We start from the raw sequence: 12806 nt of genomic DNA on the forward strand, positions 1-12806 counted from the left end.
TCGCGTGAGCAGGGAAGGATAGAAGTCGCTTGTAAGCGAGCCCTGATTACATGTCGAGTTGTTGATCACGCCGTCATGTCGTAACGATCTTTTCGAGGTTCGAAGTCGGCTAACACTCAAGCAAGCTTGTTTTGAGAAAGGCTTCACGGAAAGATGATTCGTGACAGGTGCCTAAAAAAAAAAAAAGACGTGTTTCCTTGGAGTCAGCTTCTGAAACAGGGGAAATGAATTAGAAACATCGCGTATTTTCGCGTTGATTCAATTAGCGAATCGCACTTCTCCGTTACAAAAGAGTTCACTCGAGAAGACAGGCATTGCGACACCCTAGCGCAGAGGAAGGTAGAGCAATCACATTTCTCGCTGAACCCAACACGGCTTCGGGGCCGCACATGTTTGGGACACCTTCGGGGTCGCAATCGCTGTTGCATGGTGGTCGTCTCCTAGGCCTCTCTTAGTTGTTCTGGCTTTTTGCAACGTAGTAGAAAGCATTGTCACCTTTGTGCGTGTTCTATGCAGTGAAACCCGTTTTTAATTTTTGTATGTTTACGTGCGTGCTTTATGTCATCCCTGTATCTTTTTTTATCTTTGGTACATCTCTGACCATAGCACAACATAATATGCTATATTGGGTTTACATATTAGCGCCGCGTGGAAACAGATTTAGTGAGAGGGAGTAAGACGAGTGTTCGCTCGGTTCTTTTCCACTCCCTCCTACGAAGTCATTGTTTCCACGTCACGCTAATATGTACCCTCTAGATTATAACCAACTGGACTAGCAACATATTCGGCTTATATATTGTATACTTCTTCAAGTAGTCGTAATTATGCAAAATGTATAACGCCGCTGCTCATCACCCTATATTTCCATAAGTCCTGTTTGCCTATAGGGCTGCATCGGGACCACGTTCATTATACTTAACTTTCTTCGTGATTTTCCCAACTTGTTTTTGTTACATTATCTCGCTAGTTGTTTTTGTTGCTACAACTGCAAATTGGTCACGTCACTTAATTACTTTCGATTGCTTTCTTTTCACTATAAAAAAAACGCAGCTGTGCTTCTACTATAGCCTGTACCTACAAACAAAGCAGTTTTTACCCTTCACTGAACCCTAAGGAAATCCCCTGGTTGTTTCAGATAGCATACTACGAAATCGGGTAGTTGTTCTGGCTAGTCAGTTTTTGCCAATGTTAAGTGGTGCATCGCGAAGCAGTAGAGAGGGACATGGAAAGGACGATGACAAGTGCTTGTCCTCGTCCTTTCCGTGTCTCTCTGTCCTGGGGAGGTATTCTATAAGAGTCCACCTAGTGCGCATGTCCATTTCGTCCCCTGTTGAATGTCTGATTGGCTGTGGCGCCTGGTTGCTGCGGTCGCACGGCGCAGCCCAACCAATCAGAACTTCAGCAGCAGAAGAAATGGACACGCCCACTAGGCCGACTCTTACAGGATACCTCCCCTGCTTCGCGCTGCCCCACTTAATGCTACCAAAGCTACAAAGCCACGCTCCAGTGGTTGTCGCATGCAAAAAATATTTGTTAATCATTTGTAGCGTATAAGAAACAAACAGGTTGTTGTCGACAAACCTGTGTCAATCTTTTTTCCTTCAATCGTGTACGCGTGTACGCTCGCGTACAATACGCATAAGTATTGAGAGTCTGTACCAAGAAAAAAATGCTTTTATTTTTACATTTAAGTTAACCTTGAAGACGAGAAATTACTTAATAAAAAGCCTGCTCTCGTCACCTGGAGCTGGACGTTATTATTTTCTTAATTTTCTTAATTATTATTTCTTAATCAAGAAAAAAAATTTCAAGTTTCTCTTCCGAGACGAACCTCATATCTCTGAAGTCCCGTATCTCCAAAGACGAACCGTATATCTCTAAAATATAAGGCAAGCACCTACTAACACAAATGACAAGAGAGAGAAAGCTTTTTTGAAATGCAGAAGTGTTTAGCCGGCAGGTATACATTTGCTTGCTGCTTTACAGGGGATTGGACAAAGGGAGAAAAACGACCTAGAAGACTCTGGGCAGAAGAATAAAAATTTTCTTCTGTGTACCTACCCTTTTCATCTCTCTCTGTACTTACCCTTTCCATCAGTGCAGCGTAGCAAATTGGATGGTGGTCGTGCGGCTAACCTTCTAGAATTTGGCATCCTATCTCCCCTTCTCTCTTTCTCTCCACATTTACCGGAGAAGAAGCAGAACCACCATTCTATACTTGAAGAAAGAACGTACTTCGTCGTGAAATACGCTGCTGTTGTATAATGGTTTAATTTGTTTAGGTTTAGACTACAGGCTATTAAACGTGTCACCTGGCGTGGAAGGAGTAGGGGAATCGCGAGTAGGATTAAAGTGTAAGCAGTTAGAAATATCTCATTTATTGACAGCGCATTTAAAATTTATCTTGAACTTCTCGGTGTCTCCTCACTTTATACGCCTTGCACCCATCCAGTTATTCAAAGCACACTGACCTCACACTGCTCACGACGAACGTTTAGGCGACATTCCTGCCGGTGACGCGAAGTTACAATCGACGGGCGGCAGCAGGCAGCAATCAATGCTTTGTTACTCGGCTGATTCAATCGAGAGCCGAAGCTGCAGATATTCGCGGTTTTCACGGGAGAGACATTGCATTGGTCGAATCAATGCCTGCACTGCGAAACCGATCAGTCATCAAAGTTTTCTTCCATTTATTGTGCAGAATAATGCGACTTCCAGGCTGAATTGTTCCAGTAACAGAATAACGCCATCGGCTGCTACGTTTGAAAGCGCTCGTATACGTTCAAAAGCTTCTCAATGCTCCCGAGTCAGCACAGGCAATGCCTCGCTAAGCAAGTATTTTTAAACCAATAACTATTATAGAGAATCACAAGCTACAACTGCTGCATCGCCGTACTTGTTGCCCTCTCCGCGCAATCCTGATTTTGTCGTAAGGAGGAGCGCTTACCTTGTGGTGCTTGTTTGGCGCCCTGTTTTCATGTTGAGCCTACGCATACAGTAGTCGTATGAATGACACTTCAGGGGCACAGATCAGAAGTAACAAAGTGAATACGAAATTATTATTGTTGTTGTTGTTGTTGTTGTTGTTGTTGTTGTTGTTGTTGTTGTTGTTTGTTGAAACATGTATTGCAAGACAGAAAACGAAAGCAAGGAGCAGACCATCGACTGCCACCAGAAGAGGTAAAAGCCAGGGCCGCTATTTTATAGCGATGCCTTATGCCTTATTCTATGCTATTCTTATCATCCACCACACACGGCCGTCCGATCCCGTTGATAATGTGGGCAGACCGTCGCTCTGACCACTGGCCAAGTGCGAAAAGCGTGAAAAAGCATAGAATCGGAAAAGGCATCGCTACAAAATACCGGCCAAGGTTATTTCTCAAGGAAGAACCGTGAGGAAAAGCTTAATCATAGCGAGTAGTTTTTGAGTTCTTCTCTCTCTTGAGAATCCCTAATAGGAAAACTTAAAAACAACGGACCGCACGAGTATGTTCTTTCCCATGAAGTGCGAAACTGATGTACGAGTGAATTAAAAAAAAAGAAGGGCCAAGGGGGAGAGGGGAAAAGTACAGGAGAAGACTAATGGCGTCCCCTGGGAAGCAGCTTGCAAATTAGCTCCGAGGCTGATTCTCCGATGTGCGGCGCTCGTTTCACTGTGTGACTCTACACGCGAGGCTACCGTTGGTGGGCAAATCAGCGCGTTTGCAAGTGCAGCGATTATTTTAAACACGGCGGAATCCGCAAATTATCAACGCCCTCGCCGACCATTTCTTTAGTTTGTGTTGCGTATGTGATTCTGGTGCCTTCCGGGTCCGCGTCTCTTGCACCTCAAGCGTACAAGCCGGGGACGTTCGCGGTTTGGCACGGAGGAAGAGAGAAAGGAAAAATCTGATGATCCAACAGATGAAAACGCATCAAGGGCCGAATTCACGAAGGTTTTCATTTGCAAGCGATCTTCACTATTTTTTATTTATTTATTTATTTATTTATTTATTTATTTATTTATTTATTTATTTATTTATTTATTATACCTCAAAGGCCCCAGAGATGGGGTATTACATGAGGGATGGGCTTAGTTTAACAAGAGAGAGAGAGAGAGAGAGAGGGCTCTTCATTAGAAAAACAGAGAATTTCGCCGGCGCTTATATAACCGTTGGCATGCTACTCTGTATAGGGATGGGGAATAGGATTAAAAGATTCCAGGGGAAAGTGTGAGAAAAAGCGCATAAAAATAAATATGAAATGTCTGAGTGGACCTGATACTAATATTTATAGGTGACATGGCGGGTAAATTTAGGCTTTTGTATATGAAGTGTGCAATCTCTAAAGCTTTCCTATTAGGCCGATTTCTGACAGGTATTTGAGCAATAAATCCAAAACCCGTTGCTGTTTTGAAAAGCCGGGCATTGGACCTAATATGCTCGGTAACGTTAACGGTTCGTGGCAAAACATGTCCATTTGTTGCTCAAAAAATCGTCTCTCGTCGCGGTACGCGGGGCATTCTAGCAATAGTTTAACAAAACAGTGATTCGAGAGCAGCCTTGAAGTGATGGACGTCGGAGTGGTGCGTGACGTCGACAGACAGACTTCGTTCCAGTCCCTTTCGGTTTTCTCAAAAAATGATCGTAGTGGGGAGATAGTCTGCGCCGGGGGAGGATACACGGCTTTTCTGTGGTTAATGCGGCTGGACTGACGATGGGCTGGTAATGTAACTGAAATCTGGAGTGTCGAATGATAGAATTTGTGAGAAAGACAGTCTAGAAATATGACGTTGTGATTCTAGATTAGTAAGACCGGCATGGGCTTTTAGTTCAGACACGCTTGCATGATAAGAATATTCAGAGTAAATAAACCAGGCTGCACGGTTTTGAACTGATTCAAGTGCATTAGATAGGTTATGTTGATGAGGATTCCAGACAGAGCATGCATATTCTAACTTTGGGCGGACATATGTGACATAAGCTAATACTTTTACTGATGGCGGAGCCAGTCTTAGGTTCCGGCGGAGAAAACCGAGGGTTCGATTCGCGGCATTGGCTAAGTTAAGGACATGATGTGACCAAGTTAATGTAGTTTAAAAGGTTATGCCGAGGTAATTATATGAGTCAAACTATGAGATTTCGGAGCCGTATATGGTGTATTTCCCTGAATGGTGCTGCTGTCTGCGATGGAAAGGTTCTTTTACTATTTAAAGACATCAGCCATTCGTTACAACGTAATTCAATGCGTTTTAGGTGATCTTGAAGCAAATTCATATGCGAAGTGTTAGTTATGCGTCGATAAGCTACACAATCGTCTGCGAACAATCGAATATCAAGAGATCTCAGTAGGAAGGTCATTAATGTAAATTAGTAAGAGTAGTGGTCCGAGAACTGTGCCTTGTGGTACGCCCGAAACTACAGATGATCGTTTAGATGACGGCATTCAGCAAATACAAACTGCTGCCGGTTAGTGAGAAAGCTACGTATCCAGTCTAGTACAAATGGATTAATCTTGAGACGGGAAAGTATTAGGAGTAGCCGGTGGCGTGGAACTTTGTCAAATGCCTTTTCAATGTCTAAGAAATTCGCATCTGCAGGTACGTTCAAGTCGAGGTTAGAACTTATATCATAAAGAAATAAAGCTAGTTGAGTGTCACAGGAAAGACCTTTACGGAAGCCATGTTGAGCAGGATGAAATAGGTTATTGGATACTAAAAAGCTTACGATCTGAGAGTAAATAACATGCTCCATTAGTTTGCAACAAACACTGGTGAGTGGAAATGGACGATAACTAGTGCGCAACGATGGCAGACCTTTTTTTGGGGACTGGGACAATCTTGCCTACTCTCCAGTCTTCCGGCACCACTCCTGATGACAATGACTGCTGAAAAATAGCACATAAAATCGCGCTCACATTTGTTTTCGTGTTTTTCAGCATTTTAGCATTTATTTCATCGACACCAGACGATGATGTAAGTTTTAATTAATCAATTAGTTTCTCAATGCCGTAAGGACAAAAGGTAATATCAGGTATGACTGCATGATTGAAATAAGGGAAGCGAGGTAATTAGTTAACCGGTTCAATTATGAAGATGGAAGAAAAAGTACGGTTATGTTGCTCAGCAGTTTCGCAATCCGGAATACGATGGTTTCGTTCATCAAACTGAGCTAATGGCTGGGAGTTATCAGGGTTAATCACCTTCCAGAATTTTTGGCGGTTATTTCTTAACATATTCGGCAGCATTGGCGAAAAAAAGTGCGTTTTTTCTTTATTGGCTAGAGCTTCGAATTCTTTTTCTGCAAGGTAATATTTATTTCATGCACTCGCGTTGTTAAACCGCTTAGCCGAGCGAAAAAGCCTTTTCTTTTTATTTTTAAGACGCTTTAGTGTGAGATTAAACCACGGGGATGACTGTTTTTCGGGTAGGGTAATAACGAGTACGTATCTTGCGAACACATCGAGCATGTTGTTTTTAAAAAGCAGCCAGGTAGGGTAGACAGAACGCATCAAAAATTGGTGTGGAAGAAAGCAGCACAACGTGCGAGTTCCGAGTTAATTGCCGAGTAATTCCCTTTGTCATACAGTCTGATCACTTTGGCTATCTTTGTAGGTTTGTAAGCTGACAGGAATACGATGCATGGATTATGGAATGATCACTAAGACCAGGCAGATGCGTAATTTCATATACTTTGTCAGAATCAGAAGCAAAAATGAGGTCAAGTATGTTAGAAGAATCAAAACTTTGGCGTATAGGTTCAGTGACAAGTTGCATTAATCCAAAGGTTAGGCATGAGTTAACAAAATCGCTTTCGGTACTGTGTTGCGAAGTTGCCGATGTCAGGTAAGTCCAGTTTATGGCGGGAAAGTTAAAATCACCGAACAGTAACATAGGAGAGTGGTGATATAATTCAGTTACCGAACGCAATGTTTCGTGGACTGCTGCAACAAAATTAGGATCATTACCAGGGGGGTGATAGCAGACTACGATTATTGCGGGCGGGTAAGAGGCGCCACACAGGACGAACAAAATTTCTAGTTGGCCAGTCGCATTGGCTACTAATATGCCCAGCATCAGCATTGGCCAAAATTTAGTCTTACAAACAATTCTTGAGGTTAAAGAGAAAATTTGGTAATAAAAAAGGCAAAGAGGTTAAAACTTTTTTATGTGTATGAATACTACGACAAGAGAGCATGGTTATTATTGAATTTCAGCCTTGGTTAAAGTTAGGCCTCTGGCAATTGGTTACGCCGAAAACACATAGAAAAGTATCTGACGGTTTCAAAAACTCGCCATGCTGAATCAGCGAAGAAATCGCCATAATCAGTAAAAAAGGAAATCGTGAATTTATAATACCTCGAGCATTTGAGCCTAAGTTCCCAGTAGGTTTGGCGTACGCCATGTCTCCAAGGCAGATATATATATATATATATAGATATATATATCTATATATATATATATATATATATATATATATAGGTTCTAAGGGAAACAGTGCAGAACTGCCTTGATTGATTTATGGCGATTCTTAAGTTTAGTCAGTTTGTGCCACCCACTTGGAAATTTTGCATGAATAGGGCAGCTGCGAAAAAAGAACGACATTTTGGAGAGTTTACTTCCACTTGTCCTTATTAGAAAACGCGTTTAATTACGAAAATCTTGCTGCCTAGAATTACTGTAAGAATTTGATTTTTCTAGCACTTAATCCGGCTCTAAACTTGCTTAGTGTGACGGTAGTAGCCTCTAGCAGCGGAGACTTTTCTCTATCTTCAAATAAAGTTTTGATCATCATCATAGAAGACATGGTTGTCGTCTCAATCAAGGTAACTGTGTCTGCTGTTTCTTCCGTGATGCGGAACTCCTTCTTCTTCTTCCTCCACTACAGTATATAGGGGAAGTGCAAATCCACGTCCCGGTGGCTGCTTCCTCTGAACAGCAAAACGGATCTCGAAAGCTATGCTTTTACTGGGCACATGTGCTGGAAGCGATTGAGGGAGCCGGAATCATGTAATGGCCGCCATGGTTTAGATATCATCTACAGTTTGGTGTGGTCTCCAAGATGCTTGCAAGTAGCTTGCGATATAGTTAAGAGCTGAATGAGTGGGCACATTTTAAAAACCTATAGTAGCAGTGCACAAGATGTGAAGGACCGTGGAAGGCACAACGCAGGCCCAAACTGAGTGTTGTATTTTGTGTATGTTGTGTATCCCGTGTTGAGAACTCTGCACATCATTTCGTTTTTGATCCCGTTAATCTAGAGTAGCATGCTAGACATGCCGCCAGGTAAAACTTTCCAGGATCCATTAAATTTCTCTCTCTCTCTCTCTCTCTCTCTCTCTCTCTCTATCTATCTATCTATCTATCTATCTATCTATCTATCTATCTATCTATCTATCTATCTATCTATCTATCTATCTATCTATCTATCTATCTATCTATCTATCTATCTATCTATCTATCTATCTATCTATCTATCTATCTATCTATCTATCTATCTATCTATCTATCTCTGTCTCTCTCTCTCGCTAACTCGCAAGTACGGGAAGTACGGGAAGATTCAAGCACATATATGGGAACAAGGCACGCATGTGCCAAGCGATGCGACAGCAAACAGACAAAAGTGCAGCCTTGCAGTCATGCTGTACTTCGATAATTATGCATGAAACTGGAGTTTCGTACACCTTAAACAGGCTGTACTTTTATTTGTTTGCTCTTGCACCTGATGCTTCCTGTTCAGCGGTCCAAGCTTTGACTTCTACGTCTGCCGGCGTATCTTGCAGAAGCACACCAATTTTTGTTCCCAACTGCAAAATTGACGAAGTCTCCTTAAAGGTGTATGCCTGAGTGCATTACAAGTATGTTAGATTTGATGAGGCAAACGATAGGCCCATAAAAATATTACTATGTCAGGAGTGCCTCTATAGCAATGCGAACTGCACCGTCTGAGAAAGCGTACTTCATTACGATCGTGGAGAGACATTATGACATTACGTTTCATAAAAAGAAACTTCATACTCTGAATTCTTTTGCATAATAATTCCCTAGAATTTATGATACCGTATAACCCTCACTGAATGCCAGCGGGTGTTTTGAAACTTACAGGTGCTACGATCTAACGTTACTGCATAAAAAGAAAGAGCAACTTATCTCTACTGTCGCTGAAAAAAAAGCGCGAAATAAACGCGGACAAAGCAGGAACACAGGACAAGCGCTAAAGGACTGTTCCTTCCTTGTCCGTGTTTATTTCGCACTGTTTTTTTTTTACCGGTGGATTCGTACAAATTAGCTCCCATTCATACCCTTTTCAGATCTCCGCTAAGCACGCGGAAGGTTAAACCTTTGTTATAACGTTCCAAATCAAATGTTTCATAAGGCTTAATATTTTCTTTCTTATTTGGTGCAGCTTGCTCTGCACCACATATCAAACTGAAATATACGATATAAATTGTGTATATGATTATCTCATTAAAGCAGCCTGGTGGCAGAATTTCTTATCATTTTTCATTCGCACGCCTTCTCGCTAGAAAAACACTGAGCAACGTTCCATCTGAGAGCGGTCGGCGCAAGGCAATGAAACCGGCCACGTGCCGTGGCTAGAGCTGCCGCATGATTTGCATGCAAACAATGCTGGCTCTATCACATTTTTCCCGGAAGAAACTTTATCAGGCAATGATCGAAAAGCTTCTCCTGCCAATGTCTCGACGCTTTCTATTTGTTTATTCTTGTGAAGATAAAAGGACCTGCGGGCCTAGACGAGTGCTTATTACGTTACGCGAGCTCGTTTGAGGTCACCAAAGAAGTGTGTTGATTATGAACGTGTGTGGTAACCAGGACAGATATTGAGCACGCGAAACTAGATGGATTTTCTTTTTCCATTGACTAACGCAGCGAACCGCAATTTAAGCGTCTGTATGTTGCTAGGGGCGATGTTGTGTTTGTCAGCTAACAGCGGCCCACATGCCTGCTTGAAGGAAAGTATGAGCGCGCAAGCGAGGCAGATGCGTTGATAGATGAAGAACGGAAAAATAAGCTGGCTGGAAGAAAACACAGCACTGTAAATAGAAAGAAGGAAGAAAAGATGAAATTAGGATACAAGGAAGACGCGACATGAGAAAGAACGAAGAGACGTGTCCCCATTGACATGCTTGGTATTTGGTGGAGATAGCCCGCTCACCAGCCTTAGATTCGGTGTTGTGGGGAGGTGGCTTTATTTAACGTGCTTTTTCTCTGAGGAAGTGAATCGGCACCAGCAGCTACGACTAATCTTGTCGTGTAGTGTATTGTATTATCGTGTCGTGTCGTCTCTGTGTGTGTGTGCGTGTGTGCGTGTGTGTGTGTGTGTGTGTGTGTGTGTGTGTGTGTGTGTGTAAGTTCAAGTGATGTATGTATCCATTTTTTGTACTGCTCTTTCGGTCTGACCAGTGGTATAGTAATCAATGTCATAGGAAAACACTGTCGCACATTCGAGGAACAGTGCAAAACCCTCGTTATCCCAATACAATTTCTCATTGGCCCAGATCTTCCCGTTCACAAACAAAGGCGTGCCCTTTGTATTCACGTGCCCACTTTCACCGCACAAAAGAAAGATGTGTTCCCATCTCGACCTGCATTGGCACTATTGCGATTTTCACTCGAGACTGGGATAGCACCCCGCGTCATCCCAACCACCCTTGAATATTTCGCAAGGTTGTTAGAAGCTCGCCTTAATCTATAAGATGTACAAACTTAGCGCTGGACCATACAGGACTGCTTTGATGGATTGTATTCGTATTGTCACGTGGTGGTGGCGTTAAGAACACAGTAGCAATACTGTGACAGGCAAAACTAGATTTTATTGGGCGAACCTGTGCCCACAAGACAGGCTACACTTATAGCACAACGAAAGCGGCGAACACAGTCGGCGATCGTCGAATAATCTGATCAGCGGGTCAAGCGCGTCGGCTTTTATAGATCAGTCGTCGAACGTTCCAGATTAACCGATGGGACCCGCGTGTCTTCCACAAAGTTCTACACTATTCGCGTCGCGCATACATGCAATCAGATTACACAAGTTGCGGTGAAAGACAGTGTATGGAACCATCGATAACGTTCCAGAAACTTCTTTTACATGCAGGCGCGTCCTGCGCTGCGCGATAACATTTGTTAGGCGGCCAAACGTGGTCGCCTGACAAAGATAAGTACACGTGTCAGTATTTAAGACAGCATAGAGGAACTAAGCGTGATGCATCAAGGTACTATATGAGTGGTGTTCAAAAAAAATCTTGGCCGCCAATAGCCGGAAGGATTGAAAATGAAGCGAGGCTAGCAATGCACATCCGATTTTCCCTCACGGAAAAACTATGTGCTATGAAAAAAGATATGAAGAAATATGGACAATTATTAGCGAGAAACGTTCCATTCATTGCAGCAGTGAGGAGGAAAATACCCTGAGGCGTGGTCGAAACGCAAATGTGGATAACATGGGGGAAGGAAGCATTTCTCTCTGTAATCACCCTAGTTATATCATATTTCATCGAAAGATTCTCTCGGCTCATCTTTTACGTAGGATCTTTTATTTCATTGTTTGCATGCTTTGCATGTCGTGTTGTTCTTTGTTGGGAATAGTTTTTTTCTGTCGCCATCTTATACGATTTCTTACATTTTCTTCAAATAAATACAATTTTAAGTTCTCCCTTGCTTTATTCTTTTTTCTTTATCAAGTTTCTATGTGCTTATTGTAAGGGCTATAGTTTTTAATTCTGCCTATCTTGCTATTCGCTGTTTCACTAGAAAAAGGCAAAGGATGCACCAAGAAAGAAATCGGCACATTTCAGTGACGCTTCCAAACTGAAACTCATACGCAGTGAAATCATCAAGATCTGGCAGCTGACCGCAGCACCTTCTCAAGAAGAACGTTTTAATGTCGTCTTCGTCCGCTGCATGACAATGTCCACTGCGTTCTCTGAAATGTGTGCACAGACGCCTTAACTCTCAAATTCTGCGTGACGCAAGAACAGCGCACAGATTGCCAGAGGGGAAAAATTGCCCGATAGCCTAGTGGTGTACGGTTCCCAACTGCACACTTAATATATATATATATATATATATATATATATATATATATATATATATATATATATATATAGTTTTTTCAAAGATCAGCACGCAGGACCCGATGTAACATACGCTGGACAGAGACGACAAACCTTTTGCAAGACGTATTTACTTAAAGCTTTCGGCTGGTGGACCAGCCTTCGTCAAAGTACAGTCACTGCACTCTGGCGAAGGCTGGTCAACCAGCCGCGAACGTTAAAAATAACACGTCTTCCAAAATGTTCGTCGTCCCTTTCCTGCGTATATATATATATATATATATATATATATATATATAAACGAGAAGAAAGGGGGTTAACCGAGGGGCCCGATTTTTATTAGTCATATCATAAGAAGCCAACAAGCACTGACACCAAGACAACATAGGGGAAATTACTTGTGCTTAATGAATGAAATAAAGAAACGATAAATTAATGGAAATTAAGGTGGATGAAAAAACAACTTGCCGCAGGTGGGAACCGAACCCACAACCTTCGCATTTCGCGTGCTATGCTCTGCCAATTGAGCTACAGCGGCGGCGTTTCCCCATCCACTTTCTTGGGTATTTATGTGCCCTACTAGAACCCTGGGAGTGTTAAGCCAGCGCCACCACTCACAGACTTTGGCGGCGGACGTGGAACGTCCTCTTTGCTGCAAGAATTTCACGTTCTCGTGGCTCACAAAAGTTCTCAGGAAAGTTCGTGTGAACAAAGTAAATCAATGTTCCAAAAAGAAAATTTGGTAAATTTTGGTC

Source organism: Dermacentor andersoni, chromosome 6 (assembly GCF_023375885.2).
Source record: "Dermacentor andersoni chromosome 6, qqDerAnde1_hic_scaffold, whole genome shotgun sequence".
Lineage (NCBI taxonomy): Eukaryota > Metazoa > Arthropoda > Arachnida > Ixodida > Ixodidae > Dermacentor > Dermacentor andersoni.